Consider the following 15419-nt stretch of genomic DNA (forward strand, 5'->3'; position numbering starts at 1 on the left):
GTGGAAAACTTTTACAGGACCACAGGGTACAAGATATAACTATAAATCTTTGATCCATTATTTGGTTTCTAGAGACAAAATTTGTTTCTGCTGTAATTCCAGTGAAGTCAGAGTTACGACAAAGATGAACACTCCGGTTAAACACAGTTTGGAGAAAATACCATTTTATAGCAATAAAACAAAGAGGTTTCACACAGTGAAACTGTTAGGTATCTTTTCTAGCAGGAAAAATAAAGTTGTAGAGAAATTAAAGTGGCAGATGACCTTAGGAAAAAAATCAAAGTACAAGACTTCATCACATGTTTTGCAGAGTAGCAGAGTAGTTGTACTTGTATTAGCTAAAATACTAGCTGAAAGCACCGTAAGAGAGCTATGTACTTGAAAACATGAATTCTCATCTCTTGCAAGAAAAGAGACACCTGTTAAGAGAGTTAAATGAATGGACTACTCACTGTTCATAAGTGACTGAAACAATGAGCAAGCCTGTGTTTTGCATTTACTGTAACTCCCACAGCGGCCTTTCTTATCCTTGGCTCAAACATGTTCTGAAGCTTGCAACTGGCTCTCACTAAAACTTATCTTGCACACAGCAGGACATCCCAGCCTGGTTTAAAATCTTCGCTTACTCCTGTGATACCTTTTGCTCTAGTGGAGATCCTAAGGACAGTGAGTGAGGCTGTTTCTCAGGTACAGGTGAGCCCATCTTATAGAGAAACATGAATTCCAAATCAGCCATCCAAAACTTTAGCCATCATTCTTAGAGGACAGTGTGAAGCAGAGTCTTCCTGCTGTAGATCTCTGACCACAGTCTCCCTTCGCCACTATTCTCATGAGCATCTTTATGCTTACAGGAGATGTTCTGAAATTCCTGCCTAAAACCACTTCCCACCATTACTTCTTAGACTACAGGACACTAAGAATGGTCAGAACAGAAGGTTTCTACTCTGAGATACTTGTCTGGGAGTGAGATAGAGGAGGATTTCTAGCACAGAAAAGACAGGATAGAAGGAATAATTGCAGAAACACATGAATGATTGTACTCTCCATATATGCTCTTTCACTTTCCTTAGCAAAATATGGGAAATTAGTCAATTACAAAATAGATTCTTAAGGAACACAAGACACTCACTTGAGGTTTAACATGTAAATGTGAAGCGTTTTGTTTAAATACGTATTCCTTTGGCCAGCCTTGTGCTGTGCCCTGTCATTCAGGAAAGCCAGATTAGATTCCCATCCCAGGTTTTTTCTGTTGAGTTTTTTTCTCTCCCCGGAGTAACAGGTTAATTAAGGAGTGACAGGGCCTCAAAAGAGTCCTATTCAAACATCAAAGAAACAGATGCAGCAAGACAGACAGACCCTCGCTGCTAGCCAATGCTCAGAGCAGCTCTCCCAGTGCACCACGCCACCACTGGCTTGTCACATGACATAAAAGATACTCCGGTTTTCTTTTATCACCTCCCTAAACTAAGAGCAGTGCAAGCTGTAGGAATTGAACCAGTGAAATCCTGGAGCAAGAGGAGAATCAGGTCTTCTGTGTTTTAAAGTGGACTTTAAGCACAGAAAGAAGAAGGGGGGGGGGAGGGAAGTAATCTCATACACATCAGAGAGGAATGTTGGCTTTGTTTAGCCAGTGACTTCAGTAAGAATGAAATTAGCTTTTGACGTCTGCAAAATAAAATCAAATCCATTGTGCCATTGGCTATTAGGCAGTATCAGAGTTGTATCTAACTAGAATACATGGCTCTGTATCTCACAAAGGCCACGGGCCACTTACTAATGAACAAGAGGGTGACCAGCAGAGTCATGCAGCTCCCCAGAAACAGTCTGCTTTGCTCCCGCACCGCCAGTGTGAGCTCCAGCTGTACAGAGCACTTCTTGCCTGCTTTTTGGACATGACCTGCACTCAGCACATCATTAGCACCGCCTGGACCAAACCCAATGGCTTCTACAATACAACAGCTACTCTAAAACATTCTGTCACTGGGACTGCTCAGGCCTTTAAGGATTCACCTGAAAGGCTGATGGAGTTTAGCAGACCATACACAGTACCGTAACAGAAAACACAAGATCGCTGCTTGTCCTCTCTCATAACACAGCACCAAGGTGAATACTTGCTGAGGACTATAACGAGGTAATTTCTGTGAGCATATTTTCAAAAGAAGAGTACTTCTGCCCATACAAAGAATTTTAAGGATTGATACAGCTCAGCCTGCCACAGATACAAAGCTGATGAACAAAATGTTCCTCCACAATCCTCTCTCCTGCCCCTTACTGTGGTCACTGCATGTCCTGTCACACAGTGAAGCTAGACTTTCCATTGAGTTCCTGACCACTGCTCAGAGGTTTCCTGTTTGGTACTATGAGAAGGTGATTTATTTATTATTATTTTTTTTAATTGCTTAAAGTGGGAAAAATTCTCAGAAGACTACATCTTCTCCTTGTGTTGCTACATTGGCACAGTGCCATAGATAGGCATGCTACATCAAGGAGAAATGGAACAGAAAGTCTGATGTGAGGAATTTAGAGTCTAAACTAAGCATAGCACAGCAAGGGTGACAAAAAACAGCAGCACAGGAGGACACATACCACAACAGTGAGAGCTCACAGGATCTGTTCGGTGGGTGTAACAAACTTGATGATTCTTTTTCTTCTTGATGATTCTTCTTCTTCTTCATTCCCCACTTCCCCTCATTCATAATATTTAAATCTGCAGACAGTGAACTCAGTCGTCATCTCAGGGAAGCAAATGGCACCATTTCAAATGACTTAGTAGCGTCAGGATTTGGCTTCATATCTGGCATAAAAGGCAAGGGTGGAGAACAGCAAGGGAAGGCTAACTTAAATGAAGTGGATTCTGTGAGTGCTTTGAAAGACAGTTGAGTAGCACAATGCACAGAGTCAGGGAGGCATCATTATATGATACGTGAAAATGCACAGAGATGTGGCAGGAAAATGCTGGAGCAGCAGCAAGCTGAATTAGGAGAAGCTGCACAAGAAATAAAGCAATCAGATATACAAGGTGAAATTCTATTCCTCATTTCACCAATATAAAACCACTGACTTAATTACAGAGAAGAAAGAATATAGTTTAAAAGAATCACAAAGGTCTGGAGAGAGCAATGCCATATGCTCAAGACAGGGATGTGGTATTAGAATCGGATAAGGAGACCAAAAATCATAGCAAAGAGTCCAAGAGGTGTGGGCAGAATACATTGGCAGCCCAGTGGAGAGGAAGATGGGTTTTGGCACTCATCCTGTTGTATAATACAAGAGAGGGAGAGTCCCAAAGGATGAGAAAAGGGTCACTAAAGAAAGGGCTAATTAAAAATGGCAATTAGTGGGTTTTCAGTCTCTAAATTGAAACCCAAAACATTAGAATGACCTTTGTTATATGTAAAGAGTCAGCATTTCTGCTTGAAAATAAGTGTAAACACAATCAAAAAGGGAAAATGCTTACAAAGGTACACGTGGTGGATGGGTGTCTGTAAGAATGCAAAATAACATAACAAACAACAGTAATGAAAAGCAGTATTCCCCAAGATGTAGGGAGTTTCACTCAGAAGAACTTTGGGACAGGTTGGAAGCGGAGGTAGAAGAGAGTAGCGTAAAGAAATATAATGCTAATAGTATCTTAAAAGTCATAAACAAAAGACAAATAATCAACTGTGTGTTCTCCTCTTCAAAAAGACCATAGGGAGTTTCCATGATAGAGTAGAGGCAACAGGAAAGAGACCTCAGCTGCATCAAGAGCCACCATGGGAATTAGCACCATCTGCTCCAAAATGCAGCAAAGGAGGCAAAAGGGGAAGGGGTGGGCAACACACACTGAAACTTGGTAACAAACCACATCTGTACCACTGAAGAAAACAATAAGTAAGCAAAGGACTTCCTGCAAGAAAGAGCATCAGTCACATACAAGTATTAAAAGTAAAATAAAATATACATGGTGGTGTTAGGGAATTCTCTTAAGGAGAATGACCCCATTTGTTTCCTTGTGTACGCTGGCACACTTCCAGCAAAGTCCGTAAGGCGACTGAGATTTACACAGTTGTGAGGATCTGGTCCAATGAGTTCATCTTCTTGTACTGCTGCATTATGAATTTGGCAGAGTAAGTTCCTGGGTAGGGTCCTGTCACCATTACTTTATTTGGAATCTGCAGCACTAGTACAGAGGTTGCCCAGACTGTGTAGACATCATGCTTACACCAGAAAAGGAGAACCTGTAGAGTTCACGTTTTGTCTAATGGAAAGAACACAACTCCCTGCACACACAGTGAAATGCTACTAGCCTCGCACAGCTGAGTAGTTCCAGGGCTGCTGATGAGCATGAGGCACCCCAAAGTACGAGTCTTGCTCACCTGAGAGGTCTTACTGACTTCATCCTTATACTGGATGCTACTTACCTACAAATAGCAAATAACTGATGATAATGGTTGGTGTGCCCTGTGCTGGGCTCCCATCTGCCACACAGGAGCTGCAGCGTTCTCGCTATTGGGCATTGGACAGCCAAGTATTTTTGTGTGCAGCTTTAAATGACTGTAGTGTATTAAGTTAGCATCTCCAAATAGATCAAGGAAAAGAAACATGAAGAAGTTAATAAGCCTGTAGAAGGAGCTGCTTACCGTTTTTGTCCTCTGAAATCTTCCATAAATATCTAGTTAAAATATACATCTTTTCTATCTCTCTGAGGAAGCACAACAGCCTGCATAGAAGCCTGATTCAGTTTAACATACGTTAAGTGAAAAGCCCAGAAAGTGACAAATATCAGGACGAACTCTGTTTTCTAAAAGTGTGATGGAACTGCACAGAATACCAGCCTGCTCATTCTTCAGATTTGAGAGTAACCAAATACTGATTTTGACTAGATTTCAGTTTCAAGCGAAGGCCTATATCCATAAAGGCTGGATCCAACAGCACATGTAAGCTCCTGAGCACACACATCAACTGCATGGTGTGTGGAGCCCATACTGGGATTTTCCAGCAGGGGGGCACCGTTAAACTATCAAATTCCCACTTTAATCCCTGCCAGATATTTAACTTCTGTAATCTACCTCTTTTCTTCATTAGGAAAACACTATTCCAAGACAAAGCATTTACACTATTAATGCGTTAACAGATCAAGGTAAATTCTAAGTTCTACTCACCGCTTCACTTGAACAGCTAACGGGCTAGAAAACCCCACATTTTCATAAAGATTTTCCCTCATATTTGAGCTCTGTATGGGTTTACTAACTGAAGGTAAAACTGCATCACTCTTTCCAACAGCACCATTGCTTTTTCCACAGACTGCATGATTTCCAAAGACTTCAAAGTTTTTTGGTCTATTTTGTATTGAAAAATGTTTCAATACAAAATAGACCAAACAATTTTGGAAGTTAAATAAATAAAAGTACATGCAAGCAATGGGCCTTGATGCGTCTTCTTGACATGTTCCCTTCTTCATTGCAAATTTGAAAGACGTAGGTGGATCTATCCAATCCTACATACGTGGCTTGGCTTTTTGGATTCTAAATCCAACTACTGTTTGAGTCTGCAGAAGAGGTGAAGGAGACAACATGGACATTCAAACATAGCTGAAGACTGAAGGAGCACCCTGAACCACCATGGTTTGTTACAGGGCGAGATGCAGTACTAAGGGATAGCAGCAGGAAACTGCTAAAGTGGCATAGCTGCCATGTTAGTCAGGGGGTCCACATCAAGATTTCTCCTGCGGCTTCTAACAGTGTTCTTAAGATCAAATTTTCTCTCTGGCATTAAAACACCTACGGTCTGAGAGGAATAAAACAGGATGTAAAAACAAGATGTGCCAAAATCAGCCAAGGGATCTACAGAACGGTTTACGTGCCAAAAAAGACCTACTGTTAGAAACAGAGTTAACTGGGGGAGGCCCTCAGGCAGAGTCAGGAAATTGAAGCATACCAACTGCTTTTCTCCTACTACTTCATATCTCACACAAAACAAAGGATCACAAGAAACAAAGAGAGAGATGATACTGGTCATTTGACTAACCAGAGAATGAAACTCTGCAGCTTGTCATGTCTGGGTTACTCCGAAACACTTTAAAAACAATTATGAAATTGTGCTATACCTAAAGAAAGGCCTGAAAGGAAACTTCAGGCTTACCCCAGTTTTTAAGGCTGGCCCCAAGGGGAGAGAACCTAAGCACTTCTGAAGAAGCAGGATACTAGTGCTACAATGCAAGGCTATCTTTAGCTCTAGCAAACTGTGAACTTTTGGCTGATTATCAAAATAGTGCATGCATAAATGAGAGAAACAGGATGTGGCAAAACGACCAGAATCATTTAGATTTTATTCTGAATCAAGAGTCTGCCAGCCTCCATACCATATATGGAACATTTCCCCTGCAGGTGCAAGAAGTTTCTGTAGGATTTGCTCTTGCATGTAGTATCCCACAGACTAATATTTTAATAGATGCAACGGTTGATTAGTTGAATATTTTTCCGGTATGGCGGGAGGGAGGAGAGAAGGAAGAGGAGGTGGAGAAAAAGAGATGTAAGTTGCAGGTTTGAGGGGTGTTCTTTTCCCTCTCAGAGGCCCAGCTGTATAAACTGCATGTGGCAATATAAAAAACTACCTGGTCAAGCCATGAACAAGTTAAAGTAAGAGTTTGAGGGAGAAAGACATGAGACATTTCACAGGGGAATAGTCTATTCTCAGACAGGGATGGGAGAATTGATTTTCATGACAGGAGATAAAGCACAGCAGATAAAACAGGATACTGTTTGATCTGCCCAACAGAAAACACCAGCTGAAAGGGTGACCTAGCTGAAGGAGCAGGGATCAGGCTAGGACAGCAGCAGCCAGGCAAATGCCATTCCAACACAACGCTGCAAAAGCGCCAAGTGAGGAGATTGAAACTGCTCCTCCAAAGGGCACAAGGGCATTATTCACCCTGCATCAACAACAGTTCCTCACCTCAGCCTCTATAGTGAACCTAATCTTTTAACAGTCACTCTGTAAACCAAGTTGCACACAATGGAGTATACATGCTTTAAAGAGAACCTGTTTGAGTTTGGAGGTAGGCCTGTGTCATGGTTTAAGCCCACCCGGCAACCCAGAAAACCACGCAGCCACTCACTCACTCCCCCGCCTTCCTCCTCCAGCTCCTGGAGGGATGGGGAGGAGAATCAAAAGAATGTAACTCCCATGGATTGAGATAGGAACAGCCCAGTAACTAGGGTATAACACAAATCACTGCTGCTACCACCAATAATAATAATGATAAAGGAAATAACAAGGGAAGAGAATACAACCACTCATCACCCACCGACCAATACCCAGTCCGACCCAAGCAGTGATCTAGCCCTTCTGGGTAACTGCCCCCAGTTTCTATACTGGGCATGACATGCTGTGGTATGGAATACCTCTTTGGTTAGTTTGGGTCAGGTGTCCTGTCTCTCCTTCCTCCCAGTTTCCCCTCCTCCCTGGCAGAGCATGAGACTCACAAAGTCCTTGGTCAGAGTAAACATTACTGAGCAGCAACTAAAAACATCGGTGTTATCAGCGCTGTTCCCAGGCTGAAAGTCAAAACCACAGCACTGCAACAGCTACTAAGAAGGAGAAAAATGACTGCTACTGCTGAACCCAGGACAGCCTACCACAAATGTCAGGAAACACCCCACGAATTAATGCCCCATTCTGGTGCCTTTTGGGCAAAACATCCAAATCTAAGCAAGTCATCCCTGACTATGGAGGGGACTGATTTGCATGTGAGGAATTGGAAATGGGGGAAGAAGAGCATACATACTTCTGGTCCTCAGGCCTGACCATGACTCAGACTGGTCTACAGCTCTAAAATCAGCTAAGCAGATAATTCAGTGGGTGACCTTGTATCAGCCACTCATCTTCTTTGCATTTTTGTTTACCCATCATAGTGGGGCAAAAGCAGGCACCTTTCCTGAAAAAAACAAACAAGCTAGCTTCCAAACCAGGTGAATAAGTTATGGAAAGTTAAATATATCCTGGCAAACAAGAAAGAGCCTCACTTTGTTCCAGTTTGAAATAGGCTGTCATCACAGGAAAATGAAAGCTAATAAAATCTGCACAAATCACGTTCTCTTTGCAACTTCAGGGAACTTTATAAACAAGAATGCATTTCCACATGCCTGCTGTGTAGTCAGTCAGCCCATAAATAGGAATCAGGGATAGTCAAGTTCCTAGCTCGGTTCTCAGAAGCTGCCATCAGTTCACAGCTCACTTGCAATATCACAAAAAGTATAAAGCAACTCTTACCAGTTCCCATGGACTGATTTCACATTTTGTGTAATGTGACTTTGTTCCTCAAATTTCAACTCCAGAACCATATGATTTACACAATCATAGCTTTCATAGGTATAAAAGTGTTTCCAACTCTTGGATCTGCACAGAGTACCTTGGACTTGCACCTTAAATACTCAAACCCCATAATTTTAGGAATAAAGAGAAAAGCATCTGTCTGTGTCGCAGTTTTCACATTAGCAGTACTGCAACCCTACACCCCAGTTCGTTCAACACAGCACGGACATTCAGAGAACTATGATTAGAAGTTCTCGGATTCACCTCTCTCATTTACTAAATCTGATTGTGACATTATTTTCTCACCTTTGGTGGTCTGGAGGAAATTCATTGCCCCCTCCCACAACAGCACAAAAACTTAAAATCTCAGAAAAATGCATAAACTGCAAATACATTAAAAAAGTCTTTAAGTCAATTACAGTGCTTCACTTTGATTTTAACCTTTAGGGCCTTTTAAATTATTAAGTAATTTCCACTTTAAAAGAAATAAGTCGGAAAACATCAAAATGAAATGTTTCTACATGTTCTAAAACTTTTCTGAAAAACAACTTTAATTCGTTGATTTAAGAAATGAATCAAAAATCAGCTGTGGTCTGTGAACCAGACCGGTTTTGATGAATTGGCATACTTCAAAACAGTCAGTGAAAAAATTGCCCAGCCTTCTCTAGTTTTCAAAGTACTGCTCCAGAAACTCCCTGCTCTCTCTACCCACCTCACAAGTTGAGCACACGGCATTCTACTCTTGAGCAACAACTTAAAGAGAGTTCAGGTAGCACCCCCAACTAGGAGGGCCAGTCTTGCATTATATAGGTCTTAGGCATTCCTTGATTATAGACATGTGAATATCTAAAGATTTTGGTTAAAAAATAAAGCAGTATTTCTTTGAAGGCTTCTATTTCTTTTCAAGGTCTCAGAAGCAAGAAAACTAAAAATACATGGGAGATCAAGAGGAGGAAGAGCTGCCCTACTAAAAGACTCCACCTCCAACCACACCTTTCATTTCTTTGTACTTCTTGTCTCTCCCACCTGAGATCAACACTTCTCTATTAAACATCTATTATAAAAGCACAGTCACCAAAATTCATCTTTGCCTTTTCCACACAGCTCTTTCTGGCAGTGACCTACTCTTACATGTATGGTGTGCATGGCTTTGTGAACCTGGGGGGAGAAGTAGTTTGATTTAGTTTCCTGTGGACAAGCAGGCACATCACTAGAAACACCATTAGAATTACCTCCCTTGGAGAGAAGCCATAGGCTTAAAAGGGTTGTGGAGCATAACATATCTTCTCATTCCTTTGAATGAAGGATCCCTTGATCTTTTTAAGGCAAGATGAAGGAGTCTTGTAAGATCTTGCCTGCAAGCCTGCTGTAGATAAAGGAAAGAACCTGCAACCACCAAAATATAGGGAGCACTTATTTTCCTCCTTCATCACCCCCTCCTTGCCTAAATTTAATACTTCAGTAAATGTCAACTCCCACTGAAGCAAATAATTTAACTTCAGCAGAAGAGTTCTCCATCTTTCAAGTCTAAGAACCCCTTTTTGAATCTGCTACTGATCAGGTGCCCTCAGCAGACTGTATACCTGAATCAATTGTGTGCATACACATACATGTACACACACAGAAGCAGTCTCAAGTAATCATGATGCACATGATAATTACAGTTTGCCTCTCAATATGCCCTTTTAAGGCTTTTTACAAGTATGCATCAACTAATCCTTAAACACTTTAATGCATGTGAGGTTTATTGTTCTCCTTATAAAGGAGCGAAACTGAGTCGCTGAGTAGTTAAACAACCTGTCCAAGGATACTAAGGATGCAACAAACACAAGTTGGGTGTTCTGACTCATTGTGCTTGAAATCTAACTGCTAGGCATGCTTCTCATGCTAGTTTCTCCAGGCAGCTCGCAGAGCTCATTAACTTTTTCAGGAAACACATTATCTGAACTGTCAAAGGGATTTTCCTGCCCAACTTGGCTAGAGAGAAGGAATGAGACTCTTCTTTTTTATACTTATATCAGCTTCAATTTTCCTATCCTAATGGTATTCTTGGAGTTCAAGAGAAAAGAGAAACAGGTTGCTAAGCTTTTTGGAGCCTCAACGTAGCAAAGGAGAGCAAAGGAGCTCTTACAGCTTCAGATGTTCAATGGTAAGTGGAGAGTCTCATGCTATCTACCTTTACTGGGTGTCAGGTGAGAGACTCAGAGGTTCTGTTTCAATGTAAAAGCCTGGCTTTCACAGAAAGTAAGAACAGTTAGGCAACATGTCCAAAAAGTGACACCAAATGAGGTAGAGAAGGGTAAAGTGTGGCAAAGACTTCATAGAGCCCTTTTCAGATCAGGAGCTCCAGGCAGAAGCCATGATCATTGTGCTGCTCCCTACGGTGTATCCAGCTCAACAATGATTACTCCATAGCTGTACCTTTTTTGTCTGGCACTATGTTCTTCTTTGATGATGACTTTTTATTTCTCCAGACCGTGCAGGACAGCTGTTTTGAACTCAAGTCTTGGCACATCAGAATACATGATCAAAAATGAAAAATACAGCATCCTATCCCACGCAAAACCTACCGCTTCCAGCACTCACTTAAAGTAGCTCTATTGACATAGTGTAGTGCAAATAAATCAACAGTTTTGAGCACAAGAAAGCTAACCAAATTAAACATACTGCCTGCGTTCTTCTTTCTAAGGAAAGGGTATTAAGTGATTAATATTAGTCTGTTCCCAAAATGTAGTATTTGCAAAAACTACTTTTTTTTTTCATCTCTCTCCAGAGCGTATATATAAATTCTCCAAAGCAAACACTTGTGGCCTAGACAGTCTTCATTTACCCTAGTCAAAAATACAATTTAGGAAAGAAATTATTCCTTGAAAATGTGTATGTCATACACCACAAACAATGGTCACTGGAGGTAACAGGGGTTGTAAGTAACACTGCTGTGCTCCACCCAGAGAAAAGAGCTGTGAGGATTTTCCTCCACCTCTTCTCACAGCCATCAACTGTAAAAGAGTCACCCCAAGGCAATGCTTCTGGTGGGAAGGAGAGAGAAGGGGAAAGAATGAGCTACAGACCTTTAATGTTAGCAGGAATTATATGCACCATCTGAAACAGAGTACTACTTTATAGCTGCAGAAAGCTTAAAGGAGCTCTTCACTCTGCTAGTTCCAAGGCACAAGACTGTCACCAAGCCTCTCCATCAAATTCTTGTGTTCAAGCACCTCCATTACAAAAAAGGAGACCCAGAAACTTTTCAGAAATGGGAAGCATTTTACTCTACCATCACAGCCTTCTGGAAATTTGGTATGAACACTGGTTTGTTTGTAGCACACAAAGCAAAGTACTGTATAACAATCTAAGGATTATTCAGGTTGGAATTGATCTCCAAAAGTCTCCACTCCAACCTCCTGCTCAAACAAGGGTCAGCAGTGAGGTCAGACCAAGTTTCTCAGAGCTTTTTCCAGTTCGGTCTTGAAAAACTCAAAGGATAGAGGTTGCACAACCTCTCTGGGCAGCCTCTCTCACTACTTGACTGTCCTCAGGGTGAAAGAGCTTTTCCTTTCATGCATTCTGAATTGCTTATTTCAACTTATACTCATTGTTTTTCATCCTCCCACCACGCAGCTTTGCGAAGAGCCTGGCTCCATCTCGCTGATGACCTCTCTGTGAGTACTGGATGGCTGCTGTTAGTTTCCCGCAAAGATGTCTCTTCTCCAGCCTGAACTTGCCCATTTCCCTCAGCCACTCCTCACAGGAAAAGGTCTTCCTAATGTCTCCAATCAAATGGCATTAGATTGTGATTTTTCGGAATATTAAGAAAAAGTTATTTTAATTCTCATGTTCAGCATTTATGCAAAAGAAACTGAAGAGATGGGACATCAATAATGTCACCTTTCAGACTATAGTACACTCTTGTATTTATTTCCTAGCTTGCACATTAAGGGAAGAGCAGCCAGCTCTGACAGGGGTCACAGAGGGGGTCTGATGAAATGATGCAAGCAGGTGAACCTGTATCAGAACACTTTAGTATGGCACTTAACAAGCTGTGTCTCCAAGATGACTGACACTCATAAGGAATTGTAATACACATATAAGATTATATAAATAATATCCAGACAGAGACATGTTTTGTCATGCTCAGGACAAGCATAGGGGCAAGAAACTTCTAAATGTTACTAAATCTTCCTACAGTCCCAAGCTTCTGACTTCACCACTCTCTCCCTCTTTCTCTCCCATCTCTACTCTTTCAATTCCCTCATTTTAAAAATGGGAATAGCATCGCTTGGCCTAGTCACAGGAATTTCCTGTATTAGAACTGGTGCGGTGCTTTGAAGATGTGAACTGCTACTCTGAGCTCCTTAATTCAAGTCATGAAGAGTGGACAATGAGGTGTATCATAATTACACACTTTTTGGACTATTTCTGCACTACACGCACAGTCACACAGCAATGATTAAACATGCAAAATCCTGCCCAGCACACACTGGATTCAGTATAAAGCCTGTGAAGTATCTTTACTGGCTGCACAGTTGTTGAAAATAGAAACTACATGAAACTAAAATCCCACCAGTAGTTCTGAGTGCATGTAGCGCAACTCCCAGTAGTATTTAAGCAGTGAGTGTAAGGAGGTGTGTCTCCCTACCATTGAGTCTGTAATGAACAGAAGCAAATATAGGGCAGGTTGTGGCTCCTTTCTCAAGGAAGTATGTTAGGGTAGAGAAAAGAGTCTCTGAAGCACATGGCACAGGATGGAGAGGTTCCTATTGTAGAACTGCCCTGGCCATCAGCACAATGTCCAGTGCCAGTTTTGAAGCCCTGTCCTGGACAGAGGACAGAACAAAGCAAGGCAATAAAGACATCTACCAAATTTATACAAGAAACTACGTAGCACTTCCTTGTATGTTTTTTTTGTACACAATAGACAAGCACCAATCCAAACCATAACTGGAAGAGGGTGTCTTTAGGACCACTGCAACATCTTTTGCAAATGCCAACCTTCCAGAAAACCCTTCCTGACACTGAACTGTTTTTATTTGTCTTCTGAAGATGAACGGCATAATGCCATCACTCCACCTTTATGTGTGCATCTTGGGCTGGACTTTGTATCCCTTAGTCTCATATCTATGATGTGAGAGGAAAGAATATGTTTGTGTGTGCTATTCACTGCCTCAAAAATGAGAATGCAAAGGTGAAACAGTCATTTAGGACAGAAGAGAGTTGATTCTTAAGCCAATTTTATATACTAACAGAGCCTGAGGCCCATCTCACCCATCTTGGCACACCTTGCACTGCTGTTGACACCTGGTTAAAATGTGACAGGTTTCAAACTGAAGTATTTTACATGCCCTTGGTGGACAAACCACCGTATCAGGAAAACAACAGAGGCTGAAGCTCACTTACCAAATCCTGATTTATACTGATCAAGTCAGGGGGGGAAAAAAAAAAAAGGCACAAAATAGGGAACTACTCAGATGACTCTAGCACAGATTGATGGTAAGGGTGGGAAACTGCCTCTGTTGTATTTGGTGATGCTGTATGTTGAGAGCTGTTGTTGGACACTTATGACTAAATGATTTCAGGCCACACAAAGGCTGAAGGAGGTTTAGGAGAAAGTTTCTCCAAGAGGAGGAAAGGGGGAAGAGGTGGTCAGATCAGTTTAACCACCCACATGCAGGCAGGCCCCAAGGGAGTTACTCTCACAGGTTTCCCCTCGGGACCTCCTTGCTGAATTCAGCAGGCACAGAACCCGTTCTGTACCCATGAGCAAAATAAATAATGGGATTACATTTCCCAGTCCCCATAAATTCCCAATAGAAGGGAGTGGAAACAGCACAGGAGAAGGCATCTGTTTAAGCAAACAGCACCTCTGAAGACAGCATACACTTTCTCTTTAGCCTAAGCAGCTGGGCTGTCATGGTAAAGCTTTCACTGAAGACCCCCAGAAGACACTAAAAATCCAGCTTAGAAAACTATTGCCAGAAGAAGATTCTGGATGAGGCAGATAACAGGTCTGATCTGGTATGACAAATCCTGCTTAGCAACTCAAGGGTTAAGCCTATGAGCTGCAGCAAAAGGATCCTTGCTTCTGCTTCCTCCCAGAACAATAACCCCAAAGCTTCAATGTGACAGTGGTGCATTTTTCTTCCACGTTGCAATGGACTGGTGCAGAGGTATCCCTGACACTGCCTCTTGCCCGTCCCAGAAAGGCTGCCACCGTATGCCCTGCCTCTTTTCTTCAGTGGCAGGAGTAGGAGGAACAGGGATCTCCTTCCATTACCAGTGGAAGGAAGAGTGATCAGATTCTTTGAGTTGTGGTACCCATGTAGTCTCTCAAACCCAAATGCACAGAAGGGTCTCTGCCTCACACCTCCCCTCAGGAACAGGAATACAATTATCAGTCAGTAGCTTTGGTACGTACTGATGAAGCTGTTTTCCTCCCCTTTGCCAAGAATGCCCTCCCGCTGTTCACATTGCAAACCTTCCCAAACTCCTTCTTGCCGTTTTTTCACATTGGACCTGGAAAAGAGGTCTTGTTGTTCTTCCAAATCCCAGCCTTCTAATCCAAAATCCCAACATTGCACATAGGATATCACAGCAGGCCCCACAAGCTAACATTTCCAAGGAGCACTGCGGATAGCTAAGGGCTCTCATGTTGTTCATCTGCTAATATATGCCCACCCCATTACTTAGCAGGGGCAAGGAGCAATGGTAACTGCCAGCTGTACGTTCTTTGGGTCACAAACTGCTCAATTAGTCCAATGAAATCACAGCCTAGTGGGAGCCACTTACAATACTGATTTCTAGTTAATAGTATTTTTGAAGGAATTAATTTAAGAAATGTCTTTAATTTTCATTACAGTCTGTATTTTTGTGTCTTCATTTTCCCTGCTGGCCCACAAAACCTCTTTTCCTATCTTACCATGCTTCCTATTTATTCCCCAATGTGCTTTTGCCAGTCACTTCCCCATGTAGAGCCTTCCCTATCAGCCCTCCTCCACTAAAACACTTCTTCCTGAGAACTCAGCTGATGGTTCTCTCTAAGTCTTACTGTGTCACCACACTTTGTAGCAAGCCTTTATATCTGCTTTCACACCCTCCACAGGAGCTGAAAGTTTGCCCCAACCACT

General features: G+C 42.0%; 1 protein-coding gene across 10 annotated transcripts in view; it reads right to left on the minus strand.

Annotated features, from left to right (window-relative positions):
* Positions 1-15419, minus strand: part of DPF3 (double PHD fingers 3) — a 189320-nt gene that overhangs the window by 131843 nt on the left and 42058 nt on the right. Inside the window, exon 1 of one of the 10 annotated variants that reach the window (XM_061462663.1) lies at positions 1775-1869. The exons of the other annotated variants lie outside the window; for them this stretch is intronic. The gene's annotated coding sequence lies outside the window, so the exon portion shown is untranslated. Of the gene's footprint in view, positions 1-1774; positions 1870-15419 lie in introns of those variants that run through there. 10 annotated transcript variants of the gene reach the window in all.

The sequence above is a fragment of the Pezoporus flaviventris genome, unplaced genomic scaffold (genome assembly GCF_033815535.1).
Source record: "Pezoporus flaviventris isolate CSIRO_AGI_PZ_B2104156 unplaced genomic scaffold, CSIRO_AGI_Pfla_v1 ptg000035l, whole genome shotgun sequence".
In the NCBI taxonomy this organism is placed as follows: domain Eukaryota; kingdom Metazoa; phylum Chordata; class Aves; order Psittaciformes; family Psittacidae; genus Pezoporus; species Pezoporus flaviventris.